We start from the raw sequence: 19,029 nt of genomic DNA, 5'->3' as shown, positions 1-19,029 counted from the left end.
GTCAATGCAAACAAATTTTTAGTCTCTTGGTCTTTTAGTTAGTTAATCTATTTAAATATTATTTTAATTGCTTATATACATATGTCTAAAACAAATAGGCTTTTATATAGGCTAACAGGCTAACCAGGCATTCGAAAAGGCCAGACTCAGGCCTAAAAAATAAGCCTACGACAGGCCACAGGCCAGGCTTAGGCTTCAATTTTTTTGACAGGCCAGGCTTAGGCTTGGCAAAGCCTAACTCAGCCCAGCCTATTTCCACTCCTATTCGACATCCTTTATGGGGTATTGCCAAGACTCTTGCATAGAGGGTTGAAGTTGGACGAGTTTATATTTTTGTAGATATATTGGTATAAATGGGTACTCCACAAATAATGATGAGGGGCATGGCTTAGATGGAATTTATACATTATACATAATGTGATAAATGTCTAAGGACTTAATACTGAAAATTATTATATTAAGTATGTTGCTAGGTATAACTCACTATTTGTTATATTAAGTGTGTGATTTAATATAATTTCTAATGTTACAAGAACCTATAGGACCATAGATATAAGAATTGATTTATGAGAGATTAAATAAATAAGTGAAACTTATTCAAAGATGTGGTCTTGCAATCCACATAATTGGTTCTATAAATAAAATTCTTGTGTTGAAGTAATTTTTTACTTTACCAAATTCGTTTTAGAAATCCTAGTTTTCTGAAACCTAAAATCTCTCTCTCTCTCTCTCTCTCTCTCTCTCTCTCTCTCTCTCTCTCTCTCTCTCTCTCTCTCTCTCTCTTCATTGGAATCAGCTATCATTGTGATTGGAGATATATTATTCGTGTAAACAAAATACCTGTCGTTTGTGATCACTCTCTGAATTTGACTTCAAAGGTTCATCACTACAACTGGTAATCATTCGTTCATTGATCATGTCGTTTCGTATGGGTTTCCCAAAGGGAAAATATTTTTGTATATTTGATGAGTTTTTCTCATAACTTCCTTTCATTTGCCTAGTGTATAGGTTCAGCAAGGAGTAACTGAGGATGATGATGACAAAGCTGGTAATGAAAGGATGGTAGAGAAGGAAATTGATGAGTAATAATGAAGGGACAATAAAAGACTTATCAACTAAAGTCAATGTCATATTTGTAGACTTTGTCTTTCCACCTAGTCTTTTCATTAATGAGAGTGATATCAAGTTATTTCTTAATCCCAAGTCGCATAATGCCCCATGAATATTTAGTTAGCCTTTGTTGTAGGGTATATTGAAGCTCCTTGGGTCTGGTAACTTTGGTGGAAGCTTACATTGTATGATCACACTAGATACTTTGGTGGAAGCTTATATTGTATGAACACACTACATCCTTCTAATAAGTTATCCATCTCGTTATTTGGGAATCCCATCACTTTTGTTAGAAGTTCTTCTAAGATTTTATCCTAAATTAGAATTTGTTATAGTGCTTATAAGAATAGTATAGTTACCTGCAAGCTGTTGAACAATGTAAGGAACTTCCTATATTTTCCTTTTGTAAGATCTTTCTTCTTTATAGGTGGGTATGGTAATGGATTAGGAGTTAAAGTCTCTTTCTCTTTATTTTTCTCTCCCGCACTCACATTTTTTCTCTCTGCTTTCTACCTCTATGCCCCAACCTTTTTCAACTCTAATCTCTCTCTCTCTCTCTCTCTCTCTCTCTCTCTCTCCATAATCTCTCCCTACTTTGTTCTTTTCTAAAGATGATCATTTATAATGCTTATGTTTTAAAATTGTAACAAATATATTCCTTTTGAAATTCACAACATAACATCTTTTATTATTCTTAGGGTTCTCAATTGTATTATGATGACAATTCTAGCAAGTGTACTTGTCTCGTTGAAGTAATAAAATAATTCGTTTCTACCTGGATTGCGACTTCAAACAAGGTAATGATAATTCGAATTTAAAGTAAATAACAAGGGGGTTTTGAAATTCTGGTATGCAGATATCAGATGTTCTAAGAGATGTCAAGACATTGATATTCACTCACTTTGACAAGGTAATCACATAATCAATGTACAAAAGCATTTAACAATGAGTTTGAAAAATTTATATCAAAATCATATGTAAACACACACTTTTGAGGTCTTTTCAAGGTACAATAATATTCAAAAAAAGATATGATCCCCCAACTCACTCAACAAAAATAACCTTTTGGACATCTTTAGAGTCAACTTCCACCAGTAGCCATATCTCTATTAACCACTTCAATTGCTTTTTTGATGCTACATTAGGAGGGGCAATGCCCCTAATATAACCTAGAATCTAACAAGAAGTTTCTTTGGCACCTGTTGCACCCCAATTTTTGACCTCTGAGATCCCATCATTTTCTAAGTGTTATGATCATTATTGTTATACCCCAAAATTTGCCTGCGTTTTTTAAAAAAAAGAGAAGTCAACAGAATTCTGTCTAAAAATTTGGAGTTTTATACAATCTTGGATTTTTATTTCATAAATATCCTGATTTTATAAATATTCAATTTTTAGAATTTTTTATACAGTATTTTGGTTCGCTGTTAAATTTGTTCTTACATAAACACCAAATACTGTTTATCACTTCATACACTGTTTATTTGAGATTTATTTTCAGATAAATAATGCTGACGCAGTTGGTACAGAATTAAAATTTGCAGGCGCGGAGTCCGGGTTTCAGATTATACTGGTAACAATTAAATTATTATTGGTTTTATTTCCCACTAATTTTTATTTTTATACTATATTATTTTTTCAAAATCTCTTTCTTTCTTTTCAAATATCTTCCTTTCTTTTTCTTTCAAATCAAATCCTAGCTTTATTCTATACCCCTTTTCTTTTCAAAACCTACCATACTTTTTTTCAAATCCTACTACTATTCAAAACGGTAACACTCCACTCCCAACGACTCTATCTCTCTCTTTTCACTCTATAAATACTCCTCATTTTTTCCATAAATTCTCACATCAAATTTCACTCATCTCCCAAATTTCTCAAACTTCTATCTCATAATTATTTTCTCTTCTTCCTCGGCAAAAATGGCAAAGTGGATGGATACACTTTTTCTTATAGTCATCACTATTTTTACGGTGATCATGTCCTTCTTCTGTCTGCATAGTCCTGAAAAATGCGGACCTGCGATGGTTACACTTCCGATCATCTATTTTCTGTTGTTCATAGCATGGATTATTAATCGTCATTTTTAAAGTTTGTTGTATTTGTCGCTTTCAAATAGTGTACCGTTTATTTTATTTGTCGTACTGTTCATTATATTATGTAATATTTGTACTGTTAGTATTAAATGTTGTACTATCTGTCGTACGGTAGTTTAATTATCAAGATAATATTATGTGTGTTAAATATTTATTTTTCTGTGCATTAAATATTTTTTTTCAAGGTTATTATCGGTATTTTCGTTCGCGTACAGTATATTTTATTTATTTATTATGTTTGTGTTTTTCTAACAGCTCAGGTAAATAAATTTTTCACCATTAACACAACAAAAACAAAAAAAGAAAAAATTAACTTTAAACTGTTGAATTTTCACTTTAACTGTTACGTTAATACCCGGACAGCTAGTTACCAGTCAAACCCGCTATCAGCGCAATTCTCCGTGTTTGTACCATCAGTCAAATCAATTTTTCGCACTTCAAATTTCCAAGATTTTGTTCTAGAAGTCTTCTGATAATCACGTGGTCAACAGAGACTCAACACTGCACAAAAATCAGGTACGCCTAACTGTCTCCTACACAAACAGTCCCTAACTAGGTTTTTTTATTTTTTTCAGGAGAACGAGTTTTTGAGACCTCAAATGGATTTCATGGATCTACATATGTCTCAAAGTACCACCAAACAAATTTTCAAACTTCGATTTGCTCGCACGCACAGTCAACAGCTCAAACAGTCAACAGACGACCAGTTTGACCAAAAAGTCAACAGACAGTCAAAAATGCAATTTTTTGTCAACATACATATTTTGTCAAAAGATTCATCATGTGATCAATGGTTGATCATAATTCATTAAGAAAAGTTCAGAAATCGACAAAACTCCAAGTTTCAAAATTAGAGTTTTTTAGCTAAAAGTCAACTGAACTTTGACCGACCATAACTCTCTCATAATTTATCAGAAAAATTCCAACCAAAGCTCATTCTCAAGGAAATTCAATTCTCTACAACTTTGATGTTGGGACCAAGGTCAAGAAATGCTTCCGCCTAAGAGATATAAGCCAAAACATTACAGGTCATTTTCAAAGTCAACAAAAAGCAGTTTTTTGTCAAAGCCCATATCATCAAGATAACTTCTCCAAATGCAAAAACGCTTCCAAAGTGGCTTGTAGAGGACATCTTGGGCTTTCCAAAAAGTTAAAGAACACTTTCATAGGATCAAAATTGAGGGAGATATGCCTTGATGAAGTTGACCTTTTTTGGAAAAATGCATGAAACAAGTAATGACCAAAATTTGATTTTTTTTCAAAAAGGCCAATTCTTTTGTGATTCAATCTTGATTCTCATATGTTTAAAGGGCATCCACGACCCATCCATGATTCATGACATTTTTATTTCATTTTAATTAAATTTTATTCATTTAAAGTTTAATTAAAGTGAGATAATTCAAAGATATTATCAAAGATGCTTATGGTTGCCAATCAAGACCAATTCAAGATGCTTAAATATATTATTGCAAGGTTGAAGAGAATAATACTTGAGTGTTTTAACCATGGTTAAGAAATACACTCATTGAAAATATTCCATTATCATATTTTTTCCACAAAATCAATCATGACAATTTCCACTTGCAAGGCTTCCAAGATCAAACTCTTTGCCTATAAATAGAACTTCATTTTCTTCATTCAAGGGAGAAAAAAAAGGGAGAAACAAGAGGAGAGCACAACAACAAACACCAAAGCAATAGCATAAGTTTTATATTTTCCAAAAGTTTCAATAAACTTGTAAAAATCAAGGCTCATTCAAATAGCCACTTTCAATCAATTTCAATCACTCTATTCCACTCTTGGGACATCATAGAGTAAGTACAATGTAATTTTTAATATGTAGTAGTGTTAGGAGTTCATGAATTAAAAACTCCATATTTATGCATATTTTCAATTTCTCAAAAAAAATGTTTTAATTTTAGTTTTAAGTTGATAAAATGTTTATTTAATTTTTAACATAAAAATATTTTATTTCTTTCCATAATTAATTTATCTTGCTTAATTAATTAGTAATTATGTAAATATTGCTTTTTAATTATTTTAAACCAATCAAAAAACTCCAAAAATATTTTCCTTTTAGATTTTGGTTTATATTTTTATAATCTAATATTTGACATAAAAATATTTTATTTTTATTCATAGTTAATTTATTTTGCTTAATTAATTAGTAATTATATATATATTTGCTTTTTTTAATTATTTCTAACCTATCAAAAAATTCAAAAAAAAAATATTTTATTTTGTTAAATTAGGTTTATATATCATATACTAATTTTATACATAACTAGATTTATTTTTTTTGTTAAGTTTAATTATTTGTTTAATTAGCTTGTTAATTAACTTAAAATCAAATTCCAAAAAAAATCACAAAAAGAATGAATTAAGTTTAATTTGTTTTATATTTATTTTTGTATATTATTTGATATTGTTTCTTATCTTTTTCCTTTGTCCCGAATCAGAATAAAAGATCAAATATGGCAGAGATTGTATGCAGTTGTTTTAAGACTTTTGGAAATTTATCGTGTAGTCGCTATGATTCTATCAAGCTTCTGATAAATTTTCATTAATTTTAAATCCGAGATCATCATTCACTCACCATCGATCTTCACTAACATCGTGAATATACTTGACTAGCTTCAAGATGATTCACGTGCTAACATACTAACAATTGACTTTAATTTCCGCATTTTATTATATTGTTCTTTATATTTCTTGCTTTATGCTTTATTTTATTATTTATTATTTATATTTCTGTTATTTTTTCTTTGTCCATTTGGACATATTATTTATGTTTCTGTTATTTTTTCTTTGTCCACTTGGACATATTATTTATATTTCTGATATTTTTCCTTTGTCCATTTGGACATATTATTTATATTTCTGCTATTTTTTCTTTGTCCATTTGGACATATTATTTATATTTCTGCCATTTTTTCTCTTTGTCCACTTGGACATATTATTTATATTTCTGCTATTTTTTCTTTGTCCATTTGGACATATTATTTATATTTCTGCTATTTTTTCTTTGCCCATTTGGACATATTATTTATGTTTCTGCTATTTTTCTTTGTCCATTTGGACATATTATTTATGTTTCCGCTATTTTTTTATTGTCCATTTGGACATATTATTTATGTTTCTGCTATTTTCTCTTTGTCCATTTGGACATATTATTTATGCTTCCGCTATTTTTTCTTTGTCCATTTGGACGCATTGTTTATGTTTCCGTCATCTTCCTTTTGTCCACTTGGACCATATTTTTACCTTTAAGCTAAAACATTAATAATCAAGATAAAACTTTAAAAAAAAAAAAGCACTTTGCACACTTGCACCTCTATGGTTTTCCCTCTTATTACTTTTTTTTAATCATACCATCATTTAAGAAAAGTGTTAAATGCATAGGAAAGATCTTATAAATTGAGAGTAGATAACTCCTAATTGCTTGCTCAAACATTTTCATTTTTCAAACAATGTATTTTCAAAACTTCTCATCTATTTTCAAAATTTTCATCTGGTATTTGAAGGGCATTATTCCCGGTGAAACTCTTCAGAGACCTATGTGACCTATTGTCCATCTTCACTTCTTCTATTTTCAAATCAACAAAGCATTTAAAAAAGTGAGCTAAGCAATTAAGAGCCCATGGATAACCATGGATACAAAGGGTGCTTAAAACCTTCCCTTTGTATAACCAACCCCCCGAACCCAAAATCTGTCAAAAGGTCTTTTTCTGTTCTTTTATGCCTTTCCTTGTTTGGATAAAATAAAAGTCGGTGGCGACTCTTGCAAAAAAAAATAAAAAAAATCAAAAAAAAAAAAGAGCAAGGAGTCAGTTCGTTGCCAAAAAAAACCGAGTTTACAGAACTGGCGACTCTGCTGGGGATTTGAAAAATCTTTTTAAAAGAGGGGTTACCTTAGAGTTTTAGATCACTTTAATATTTGCTTATACTTGGTTATTTTGTACATACTTGTTATTTCATGCTATTCTTGATATATGTGTGGTTCTGTTACAAGTGATACATTATGGACAAATCCTAACCCGGATTAAGAACACATAAGAATTAGGTGGAGGGTATAGTCATGTATGGCATACAAGGAGTTAGTCCTTAAAAAGTCAGCATGAGAATCCTTCCGCTCAGTGGAGGTTCCTTGTTTGTAGTATATGTTTAGCGAGTTAGTTGCGAAGACATTATTGCTTTCATTGAACTGTAGAAGCTGAGTTGGCTGTAGAACCCATAACCCATCCTGGCCTTATTAGGTTGTGGTGCAGAAACTATTCAGGTGTAGACTTGGATTAGTTGTCATGCGGAGAACCACACTCAGACGAGTTTTTCTTGAGAATATTATTGGCTCACAAGTTTCAGTTGTGCAAGCCGGTAATATCCGAAAGAAGAATGTGGACTCTGACGTATCAGTAGAACATGTTATGCAGGTGATTAACCCTTAGTACTATCCCATGTTTGGTTCTTTGACCTCATGCTCGTGACGTTGAACTTTGGAACCTACCTTATGTGCACCATGTTTGTGTTACAATTTCTGTATATGTGGCATTCATGCATTCATACATTCATAAAAATCTTTTCCTTTGATTTCCAATGAACTCAGAGGTCTTTTTTTTGTAAACATCGTAAGTTTCATCAAACTCAATGGATCTTGGGTGTTGATGGGGTGAAAACTCTAATCCACCAAAATGGATGATTGATTTTGATGATAACTTGAACAATGCTTTAATCCAATGCTTGAATGTTTGCAAATTAATATCTTAAGTTCTTTGAAACTCAAATAATATAAACAACAAATGCATCATTTGCATACATACATCCAGCTTATCCATGAAACTTATCCTTGTATATCTCCATCTTCGAAGTTGTCTGTCTACCATCAAGCTGATTCCTCCTCTTCGGAATCCTCTTCCAAAAGGTTTTAGGTCTGATTTTCATTGTCCTTTCCATCAAGGGGCAGCAGACCATGATTTAGAAAGATGTTTCCCTACTGTTTGCATTTCCTCAGTTGTATTGTTTGCTTTTAAACTTTGTTCATTCCTGAATGTTAATTTTAATGAAATGAGCATCGTATGTTTGAATTCATTTTCATCTACTATGTCTATGTTCATTCTTCTTTTAAAAAACCTTTCTCCTATTTTGCTTTCTCTATCAAACTTGTGTTTTATGCAAAGATTGGAGGGAGGATGATGACAACGAAATACCCAGGTTGTTGAACTGTATGCTTTCAAATAAAACTTTGCTGACGATGTACAGGCATTGTTTCAATTCCCAAACACTGGAGAAATAAGGAAGTTAATCCCTTGTCAACCCCTTTGAGCCTAGAAGTTGGTGTTTTTTTTTATACGAAATAACCCACATTTTAACCCGGGGCAGGGTAGTTCCCAGTTAATTTGGTTGTGCATTCTATTTTAAGAGAATCATTCAATACACCTTTCAACAAGTGTTTTAATCATAAGCTTTCCTCCGCATACATCAAAGAAATGTTGGAGACGCCAAGCAAAAGCTGATAATGGTTCATTATAATCATTAAGCAAGATAGTCACTATCTTTCAAAAAAAGTATCAAAAAAGAAAATCAAAGAAAAGCCTGCTAAGTCAAACTCAAAAAATGACTTAGGCAAAAATTAAGGCATCCCGCTGACTGTAAGTTCAAAATAAACAGTTCAGGCAAAAGTTAGGGATATCAAAATAAGGAAAAAAGAAGAGATAAGTCAATAAACTCTTGAACCACAAAATGTTGTGACTATCAAAAGGAAGAAGTGACTGGCATCTCCAAGTTTTCTTGGCTTGTGAACTATCATCATTACAACAGGTAAAATTCCAAAAGTCTCTTGGTACCTGAATGCATATTTTGAATTAACTGGATTTAGGAATGAAGATCATCACGGAGATGGGGTGGGTTACAAAAATTTTGAGCCTTATACCTTTTATTTTTTTAAACCGTGAACCTGACCACGTTACAACCTTCAAAAGCCCTAATTGAAGCAAGGTTTATTTTGAAAGCATACTACAACAAGGTTGCGTAAGCTGACTCCCAAGAGATTTACCAATCATTTATGTTGATACCATATCTTTGCTTTATCTTTCACGTTGATTGTCTTAACCGTTATGTTTTAACCAGTGATTCCATTTTCTTTACAAAGTGATTTTGATTTCAAAAATATGTTTTGAGCATTGCATTAAAATTACCATTCTTGAATGAACACTTTATTTGAAAGTAAGTACTTATCTTTCGGGAAGTTCAAACAGTCGAGAAACTTGATCAGTGATCCTATCAGGGGCACGTTCCTTCAAGATCCTGTTGTTCAGATGTTTAATCAAGAATTGTTGATCAGAATATCCTCTGCAAGACTTATACTGGGGCAAGTCTTCCTAACATTCATTTCAAGAGTTGAATCCGTGATCAATTCATCCCCAACATAGTTCAACTGAAGCCATGATCAGTTAACTTGCAACAATTATTCGATCAGGGGCAATCTTCTTCAGCAATCCCCAAGCACAGGTTATCAGTCCTTCTCAAAGGATCATTTGTTTAAAACAGTTATCAGTGTGACAAGAAGTTTGTTCAAGCACCTTCTTTCCAAGCAGAGTTTTCAGAGTTCCTGTGTTGACGAATCAAAGCCCCAATCTTGCCTCACAAAAGAGTCATTCTCAGTTGTCATAAATAACTACATTGCATTGAGCATTCATCATGCATAGAAAAAATTCAACATCATGCATAAAAACAAAATCATGCTCATTTACATTCTTCTAAGGTCCTGTTGTTGTCAACATCTTACCTTGAGATCAAAGTCCAACTTACTTGGCACCTACCCAAACAAATTTATCCTTTTGATTCGTTTTGTCTGTATCTATCTGATATTCTTCATGATATGTCTTGTTTGTTCTGACAATTTTTCAGAACTTTGTCACCTTTTATTCAAAGCTTCTATGGATGTCCCAATTCCCAATAAAGTGTTATTACCTCATTCAATGTCACTCTTGAATGTCTCTGAGTTCAATCATGTTTTATCTTGATTGTCGTTTGATGCTGCTGCATTCATGGTTTATCTTAAAACGCTTTTGATATTTTCTTCTTAAAGTTCAAATCATGTTTTACCATGATTGACCTTGGTGTTCTCTAATCATGTTTTACCTTGATTGTCACTTGGTATTCTCTAATCATGTTTTACCTTGATTGTCATTTGGTATTTTTCAATCATGTTTTACCTTGATTGTCATTTAATGATTATCCAATCATGTTTTACCTTGATTATCCTTAATGACATCCAATCATGTTTTACCTTGATGGACCTGTGATCATGTTTTACCTTGATTGTCCGTTGATGATTACCCAATCATGTTTTACCTTGATTGTCATTCGATGTTGCCCAATCATGTTTTACCTTGATTGTCATTTGATGTTGTCCAATCATGTTTTACCTTGATATTCATTTTATGTAGCCACATTCATGTATGCCGCAGATATTCTCTTCTCAAAGTTCAATCATGTTTTATCTTGAAAGCTTTTGTCAACTGTTTCTTTTTTGTGTGAAGTCTGATTCTATTCCTAGATGACGCATACCTTTTCCCCAACGGAGTCTGTTTACTTCTCCCCATTGGTGTCCTGTTTCCATCTCGTGGAAATCATATGCATTCATAATCATAAGCATTACATTGCATCTCAGGTTCAAAAATTGTGTTTTTATATATATTTAAGTCTCTTCAATCACGTCGAAACGAAGATTTACAATCATCGTGTCTCCGGATAGAAGAAACTTAAATAGGGGCATCTGTTGCACCCCAATTTTTGACCTCTGAGATCCCATCATTTTCTAAGTGTTATGATCATTATTGTTATACCCCAAAATTTGCCTGCGTTTTTAAAAAAAAAGAGAAGTCAACAGAATTCTGTCTAAAAATTTGGAGTTTTATACAATCTTGGATTTTTATTTCATAAATATCCTGATTTTATAAATATTCAATTTTTAGAATTTTTTATACAGTATTTTGGTTCGCTGTTAAATTTGTTCTTACATAAACACCAAATACTGTTTATCACTTCATACACTGTTTATTTGAGATTTATTTTCAGATAAATAATGCTGACGCAGTTGGTACAGAATTAAAATTTGCAGGCGCGGAGTCCGGGTTTCAGATTATACTGGTAACAATTAAATTATTATTGGTTTTATTTCCCACTAATTTTTATTTTTATACTATATTATTTTTTCAAAATCTCTTTCTTTCTTTTCAAATATCTTCCTTTCTTTTTCTTTCAAATCAAATCCTAGCTTTATTCTATACCCCTTTTCTTTTCAAAACCTACCATACTTTTTTTCAAATCCTACTACTATTCAAAACGGTAACACTCCACTCCCAACGACTCTATCTCTCTCTTTTCACTCTATAAATACTCCTCATTTTTTCCATAAATTCTCACATCAAATTTCACTCATCTCCCAAATTTCTCAAACTTCTATCTCATAATTATTTTCTCTTCTTCCTCGGCAAAAATGGCAAAGTGGATGGATACACTTTTTCTTATAGTCATCACTATTTTTACGGTGATCATGTCCTTCTTCTGTCTGCATAGTCCTGAAAAATACGGACCTGCGATGGTTACACTTCCGATCATCTATTTTCTGTTGTTCATAGCATGGATTATTAATCGTCATTTTTAAAGTTTGTTGTATTTGTCGCTTTCAAATAGTGTACCGTTTATTTTATTTGTCGTACTGTTCATTATATTATGTAATATTTGTACTGTTAGTATTAAATGTTGTACTATCTGTCGTACGGTAGTTTAATTATCAAGATAATATTATGTGTGTTAAATATTTATTTTTCTGTGCATTAAATATTTTTTTTCAAGGTTATTATCGGTATTTTCGTTCGCGTACAGTATATTTTATTTATTTATTATGTTTGTGTTTTTCTAACAGCTCAGGTAAATAAATTTTTCACCATTAACACAACAAAAACAAAAAAAGAAAAAATTAACTTTAAACTGTTGAATTTTCACTTTAACTGTTACGTTAATACCCGGACAGCTAGTTACCAGTCAAACCCGCTATCAGCGCAATTCTCCGTGTTTGTACCATCAGTCAAATCAATTTTTCGCACTTCAAATTTCCAAGATTTTGTTCTAGAAGTCTTCTGATAATCACGTGGTCAACAGAGACTCAACACTGCACAAAAATCAGGTACGCCTAACTGTCTCCTACACAAACAGTCCCTAACTAGGTTTTTTTATTTTTTTCAGGAGAACGAGTTTTTGAGACCTCAAATGGATTTCATGGATCTACATATGTCTCAAAGTACCACCAAACAAATTTTCAAACTTCGATTTGCTCGCACGCACAGTCAACAGCTCAAACAGTCAACAGACGACCAGTTTGACCAAAAAGTCAACAGACAGTCAAAAATGCAATTTTTTGTCAACATACATATTTTGTCAAAAGATTCATCATGTGATCAATGGTTGATCATAATTCATTAAGAAAAGTTCAGAAATCGACAAAACTCCAAGTTTCAAAATTAGAGTTTTTTAGCTAAAAGTCAACTGAACTTTGACCGACCATAACTCTCTCATAATTTATCAGAAAAATTCCAACCAAAGCTCATTCTCAAGGAAATTCAATTCTCTACAACTTTGATGTTGGGACCAAGGTCAAGAAATGCTTCCGCCTAAGAGATATAAGCCAAAACATTACAGGTCATTTTCAAAGTCAACAAGAAGCAGTTTTTTGTCAAAGCCCATATCATCAAGATAACTTCTCCAAATGCAAAAACGCTTCCAAAGTGGCTTGTAGAGGACATCTTGGGCTTTCCAAAAAGTTAAAGAACACTTTCATAGGATCAAAATTGAGGGAGATATGCCTTGATGAAGTTGACCTTTTTTGGAAAAATGCATGAAACAAGTAATGACCAAAATTTGATTTTTTTTCAAAAAGGCCAATTCTTTTGTGATTCAATCTTGATTCTCATATGTTTAAAGGGCATCCACGACCCATCCATGATTCATGACATTTTTATTTCATTTTAATTAAATTTTATTCATTTAAAGTTTAATTAAAGTGAGATAATTCAAAGATATTATCAAAGATGCTTATGGTTGCCAATCAAGACCAATTCAAGATGCTTAAATATATTATTGCAAGGTTGAAGAGAATAATACTTGAGTGTTTTAACCATGGTTAAGAAATACACTCATTGAAAATATTCCATTATCATATTTTTTCCACAAAATCAATCATGACAATTTCCACTTGCAAGGCTTCCAAGATCAAACTCTTTGCCTATAAATAGAACTTCATTTTCTTCATTCAAGGGAGAAAAAAAAGGGAGAAACAAGAGGAGAGCACAACAACAAACACCAAAGCAATAGCATAAGTTTTATATTTTCCAAAAGTTTCAATAAACTTGTAAAAATCAAGGCTCATTCAAATAGCCACTTTCAATCAATTTCAATCACTCTATTCCACTCTTGGGACATCATAGAGTAAGTACAATGTAATTTTTAATATGTAGTAGTGTTAGGAGTTCATGAATTAAAAACTCCATATTTATGCATATTTTCAATTTCTCAAAAAAAAATGTTTTAATTTTAGTTTTAAGTTGATAAAATGTTTATTTAATTTTTAACATAAAAATATTTTATTTCTTTCCATAATTAATTTATCTTGCTTAATTAATTAGTAATTATGTAAATATTGCTTTTTAATTATTTTAAACCAATCAAAAAACTCCAAAAATATTTTCCTTTTAGATTTTGGTTTATATTTTTATAATCTAATATTTGACATAAAAATATTTTATTTTTATTCATAGTTAATTTATTTTGCTTAATTAATTAGTAATTATATATATATTTGCTTTTTTTAATTATTTCTAACCTATCAAAAAATTCAAAAAAAAAATATTTTATTTTGTTAAATTAGGTTTATATATCATATACTAATTTTATACATAACTAGATTTATTTTTTTTGTTAAGTTTAATTATTTGTTTAATTAGCTTGTTAATTAACTTAAAATCAAATTCCAAAAAAAATCACAAAAAGAATGAATTAAGTTTAATTTGTTTTATATTTATTTTTGTATATTATTTGATATTGTTTCTTATCTTTTTCCTTTGTCCCGAATCAGAATAAAAGATCAAATATGGCAGAGATTGTATGCAGTTGTTTTAAGACTTTTGGAAATTTATCGTGTAGTCGCTATGATTCTATCAAGCTTCTGATAAATTTTCATTAATTTTAAATCCGAGATCATCATTCACTCACCATCGATCTTCACTAACATCGTGAATATACTTGACTAGCTTCAAGATGATTCACGTGCTAACATACTAACAATTGACTTTAATTTCCGCATTTTATTATATTGTTCTTTATATTTCTTGCTTTATGCTTTATTTTATTATTTATTATTTATATTTCTGTTATTTTTTCTTTGTCCATTTGGACATATTATTTATGTTTCTGTTATTTTTTCTTTGTCCACTTGGACATATTATTTATATTTCTGATATTTTTCCTTTGTCCATTTGGACATATTATTTATATTTCTGCTATTTTTTCTTTGTCCATTTGGACATATTATTTATATTTCTGCCATTTTTTCTCTTTGTCCACTTGGACATATTATTTATATTTCTGCTATTTTTTCTTTGTCCATTTGGACATATTATTTATATTTCTGCTATTTTTTCTTTGCCCATTTGGACATATTATTTATGTTTCTGCTATTTTTCTTTGTCCATTTGGACATATTATTTATGTTTCCGCTATTTTTTCATTGTCCATTTGGACATATTATTTATGTTTCTGCTATTTTCTCTTTGTCCATTTGGACATATTATTTATGCTTCCGCTATTTTTTCTTTGTCCATTTGGACGCATTGTTTATGTTTCCGTCATCTTCCTTTTGTCCACTTGGACCATATTTTTACCTTTAAGCTAAAACATTAATAATCAAGATAAAACTTTAAAAAAAAAAAGCACTTTGCACACTTGCACCTCTATGGTTTTCCCTCTTATTACTTTTTTTTAATCATACCATCATTTAAGAAAAGTGTTAAATGCATAGGAAAGATCTTATAAATTGAGAGTAGATAACTCCTAATTGCTTGCTCAAACATTTTCATTTTTCAAACAATGTATTTTCAAAACTTCTCATCTATTTTCAAAATTTTCATCTGGTATTTGAAGGGCATTATTCCCGGTGAAACTCTTCAGAGACCTATGTGACCTATTGTCCATCTTCACTTCTTCTATTTTCAAATCAACAAAGCATTTAAAAAAGTGAGCTAAGCAATTAAGAGCCCATGGATAACCATGGATACAAAGGGTGCTTAAAACCTTCCCTTTGTATAACCAACCCCCCGAACCCAAAATCTGTCAAAAGGTCTTTTTCTGTTCTTTTATGCCTTTCCTTGTTTGGATAAAATAAAAGTCGGTGGCGACTCTTGCAAAAAAAAATAAAAAAAATCAAAAAAAAAAAGAGCAAGGAGTCAGTTCGTTGCCAAAAAAAACTGAGTTTACAGCACCATAACTTAAAAAATATGTCGAAGCACTAGTAGTGCGCCCTGGGTTTATGGAACATATTTTAGTGTGGGTTTCTTTGTTGAGAGGAGTGGTCGAGAAAATTGATCCTTGAAGTGCTTGACACAATCTGAATAAACAATAAACATCTTAGTGCATTGCCGAAGAAATATCAAGCGTTAATCTTTTGATGAAGTAGTTGAGCTATGCTAAGCTTTGAAAACATGGAAGTAAAGCGTCAATATTTGCACACTCTTCTTATATTCGTACCAATATTGGAAGACTTTAACGTAAGCCCAACTTACAGGATGTAATTGTTAAGGCAAAATTAACAAGTGATTAAGACTGCCATCCTCGAAATTATTGAAAGGGAGATATAAATCTATTAAAGGAAACAAATACTCGTGAATAGGAATAACACATTCGTCATACTTGCTTCATACACTCTTCTCTTCATTGGGAATAAACACTCCCTATTCATACGAGGGACCCACCTCAATTAAAGCAAAATTGAAACCTCCCACAGAGATGAAAGTAAAGGTAGTGTCTAATGTCTTATGATCCATCCACACTGACGATTTGTCTCCTCTTTCCTTATAAAGCATAATAGGTGGAGTATTCAATATAAAGAATACTATGAACAAATAAAAGGCAAATATGAAGAAACAACGCAATTCACACAAGGGCAAAGGTTCAACGCTCCAATCAAACATGCTAATAATAGAAGTTTGAACTTCAAATATATTAGAAACCTAGTCTCCAAAATATTATTTGTAACGTTGTATCCTTAAGTAAACAAAGTCTTATTTATAATTTCTACTTATTGATAGAATACAAATAAAATAACTTAAACCATACAAACAATCTAAAACAACTATCATTACCATCTCACTAAAATAAATGACTAAAATTTTCTTTTTATGAAACTCACATAGCCTCGTATGGAATGAAATGATATCCTAAAATGAATGATTCAATTCAATTTCCAATGCACCTTTTCCAATTCTACCCTCTAATTAATAAAAATTTCACCATTTCCAATAAATGATAAGGGTAATATAGTAAAAACAATATTCTCTCTTACTTTTATACATTTTTCTTAAACTGTGTGAAATGGTGTGCAAGGTCACTCATTGTGGGACGGAGGGCATTGTTGGACAGAGGGAGTAAAAGAAACTTAAATAAATTTGGACATCCTAAAATACTCATAGAGAAGACCTTTTGTATTTTTTTTCATTTCCAAAAGTAATAAAAGCAAATTAAAATAGTTAATGATTGAATGTTTCAATTTTCAATTGGTTCACAGCCTTTTTCCCACTGTATGTGAATGTGAATGACCACCGTGTTGTGTGACAGACAGTGTAGCTGATCTTCCTTCTAAAAGTCATATCCACGTTCTCTCTTCGTGCTCTATGTATGTTCCACTATTGATATTTTCCCCTAAATTATACATTTTTCTTCTCTCACTTTATTTCCACTCTCTCTTTTCATAAATCATTGTTAAATTTTTTACTTTTTTTCATTTTTTGAGATCTGGATATGCTGCATTTTGTTCTTATTGTTTTTATTTAGGTCAGAGATATTGCTGAATTTGTGATTTCTCATTGATTTGTAGGTTTGTTTTTTTGAATTGTTAAATTTCAGTATTGTTAGGTTTTGTAGAGTTTAAAAATGTTAGCTTTATTGAAAGTAGTTTGTGGGTGTTGAAATTTGGGATATTAGGGTTTGGTTGTGGAAGAGTTGATCTGAAATCTGATGTTTGATTTGGAATTTTTGTGTTGTAATTTTATGGATAAAGATTGGAGTTTTGAGTGTTGTTAAAGGGTTTTGGAATGTAATGAGTGATTTCGGTTGGTGCATTGTGTTATTGAGGGAAGATTTTGATATGTTTGTGTTACTTTTGACCATGTACTTTTCTCTTTTTGATGTTGTCAAAGGAGGAGAAGAAATTTTTGAGTAAGAGAGAGAGAGAGAGATTGCTGAGTTTTTTTTTTGCAGATTTTGGAGTTTACGAAATGCATAAATTCAGGGGGAGGATACTCTATGAATTGAGTAGAAAAGTCGCTTAAGCTTGCTTAAGTTTTGACATCATAAAAAAGGAGGAGTATGTAGGGCAAGGTACCTCTATCCTTGTTTTACTGATGTCAGAACTTCTTGATCTGGGTTGGCTCCATGGAGGATCTTGCTAGTAGAACGGGTGGCGTGAAATTCCTTGAAAACAAGCATTTTTGGAAATTTACTCTATTTGCGTCGACGCATGACCTAGTTAGGTCGACTCATGAAGTAGAGAATAAAATTTCTCCTAGCTCAGGAATGCTCGCGTCGACCCCTCTGGTCGACTCATACTGGGAGTTGGATATTCATAGATTGCGTCGATGCATGCCCTGCAGCGATCGACGCATGGCTGGTTCAAAAATTATCCCACCAAGCTCGGGATTGCTTGTGTCGACCCATCTGGTCGACTCATACTGAAATTTGAATATTTGCAGGTTGTGTCGACGCATGCTCTGCAGCGGTCAACGCATCGCTGTTATAAAAATCATTTCCCCACACTCGGATTCGCTTGTTTCAACTGGGGTCCCTGCATAGTTCGACCACTCGCTACTTTTTACTATTTTTCAGATATGCTGATTGGGAATTGACAAATGGGTAACACATATATTAGCTAGCTTTTATCATTTGGAAGATAACAAGAAAAAGTAAAAGATATACACATTGTTCTCTTCAACTTCATCCTCTCATTGCATTCATCAACAATTACACATAACAATTTTTATTGATCAAGGTGATAACGTTCAAACTGAAGATTGAGATTCATATTTGGGTTGAGCAATTGTGGGTTTTTTCTTGAATAAAACCATTGGGGTTTTGTCCTCCAAGATCTTGAAGATTTGGGGTTTTTTGCACAAATCGTTGCTTCATAGATTCAGCCGAGTGAAAGGATTGGGAAACTGTGGGTTTACTTAATTAAGTAGTGGTAACCGGAGGATTGTGAAGAAAGATTTGGGATCAAACATCTTGCGATCGAAATCAACCGAGTGAAAGGTTTGCGGAAAGCGGTGTGCATGCAAACAAGTAGCGGTAACCGGAGGTTTGTTCGAAGAGTTTGGCATACTTGGTTCATCTCAAATCAAGGGAAAGGAAGAACATAGCATCATAATTCATCAACTATAAATTGAGTATTGGTGACTATTTCTTCTCTTGTAAAACTTTGCAATTTAATATCATATATCCTAATTCTAGATTCTATAATTGGGGGCAGACGTATCCTACGCGAGGACGACAAAGGGAGCTG

Source organism: Vicia villosa, linkage group LG6 (genome assembly GCF_029867415.1).
Source record: "Vicia villosa cultivar HV-30 ecotype Madison, WI linkage group LG6, Vvil1.0, whole genome shotgun sequence".
Lineage (NCBI taxonomy): Eukaryota > Viridiplantae > Streptophyta > Magnoliopsida > Fabales > Fabaceae > Vicia > Vicia villosa.
The sequence above is the reverse complement of the archived record's forward strand: the minus strand, read 5'-3'. Positions refer to the sequence as shown.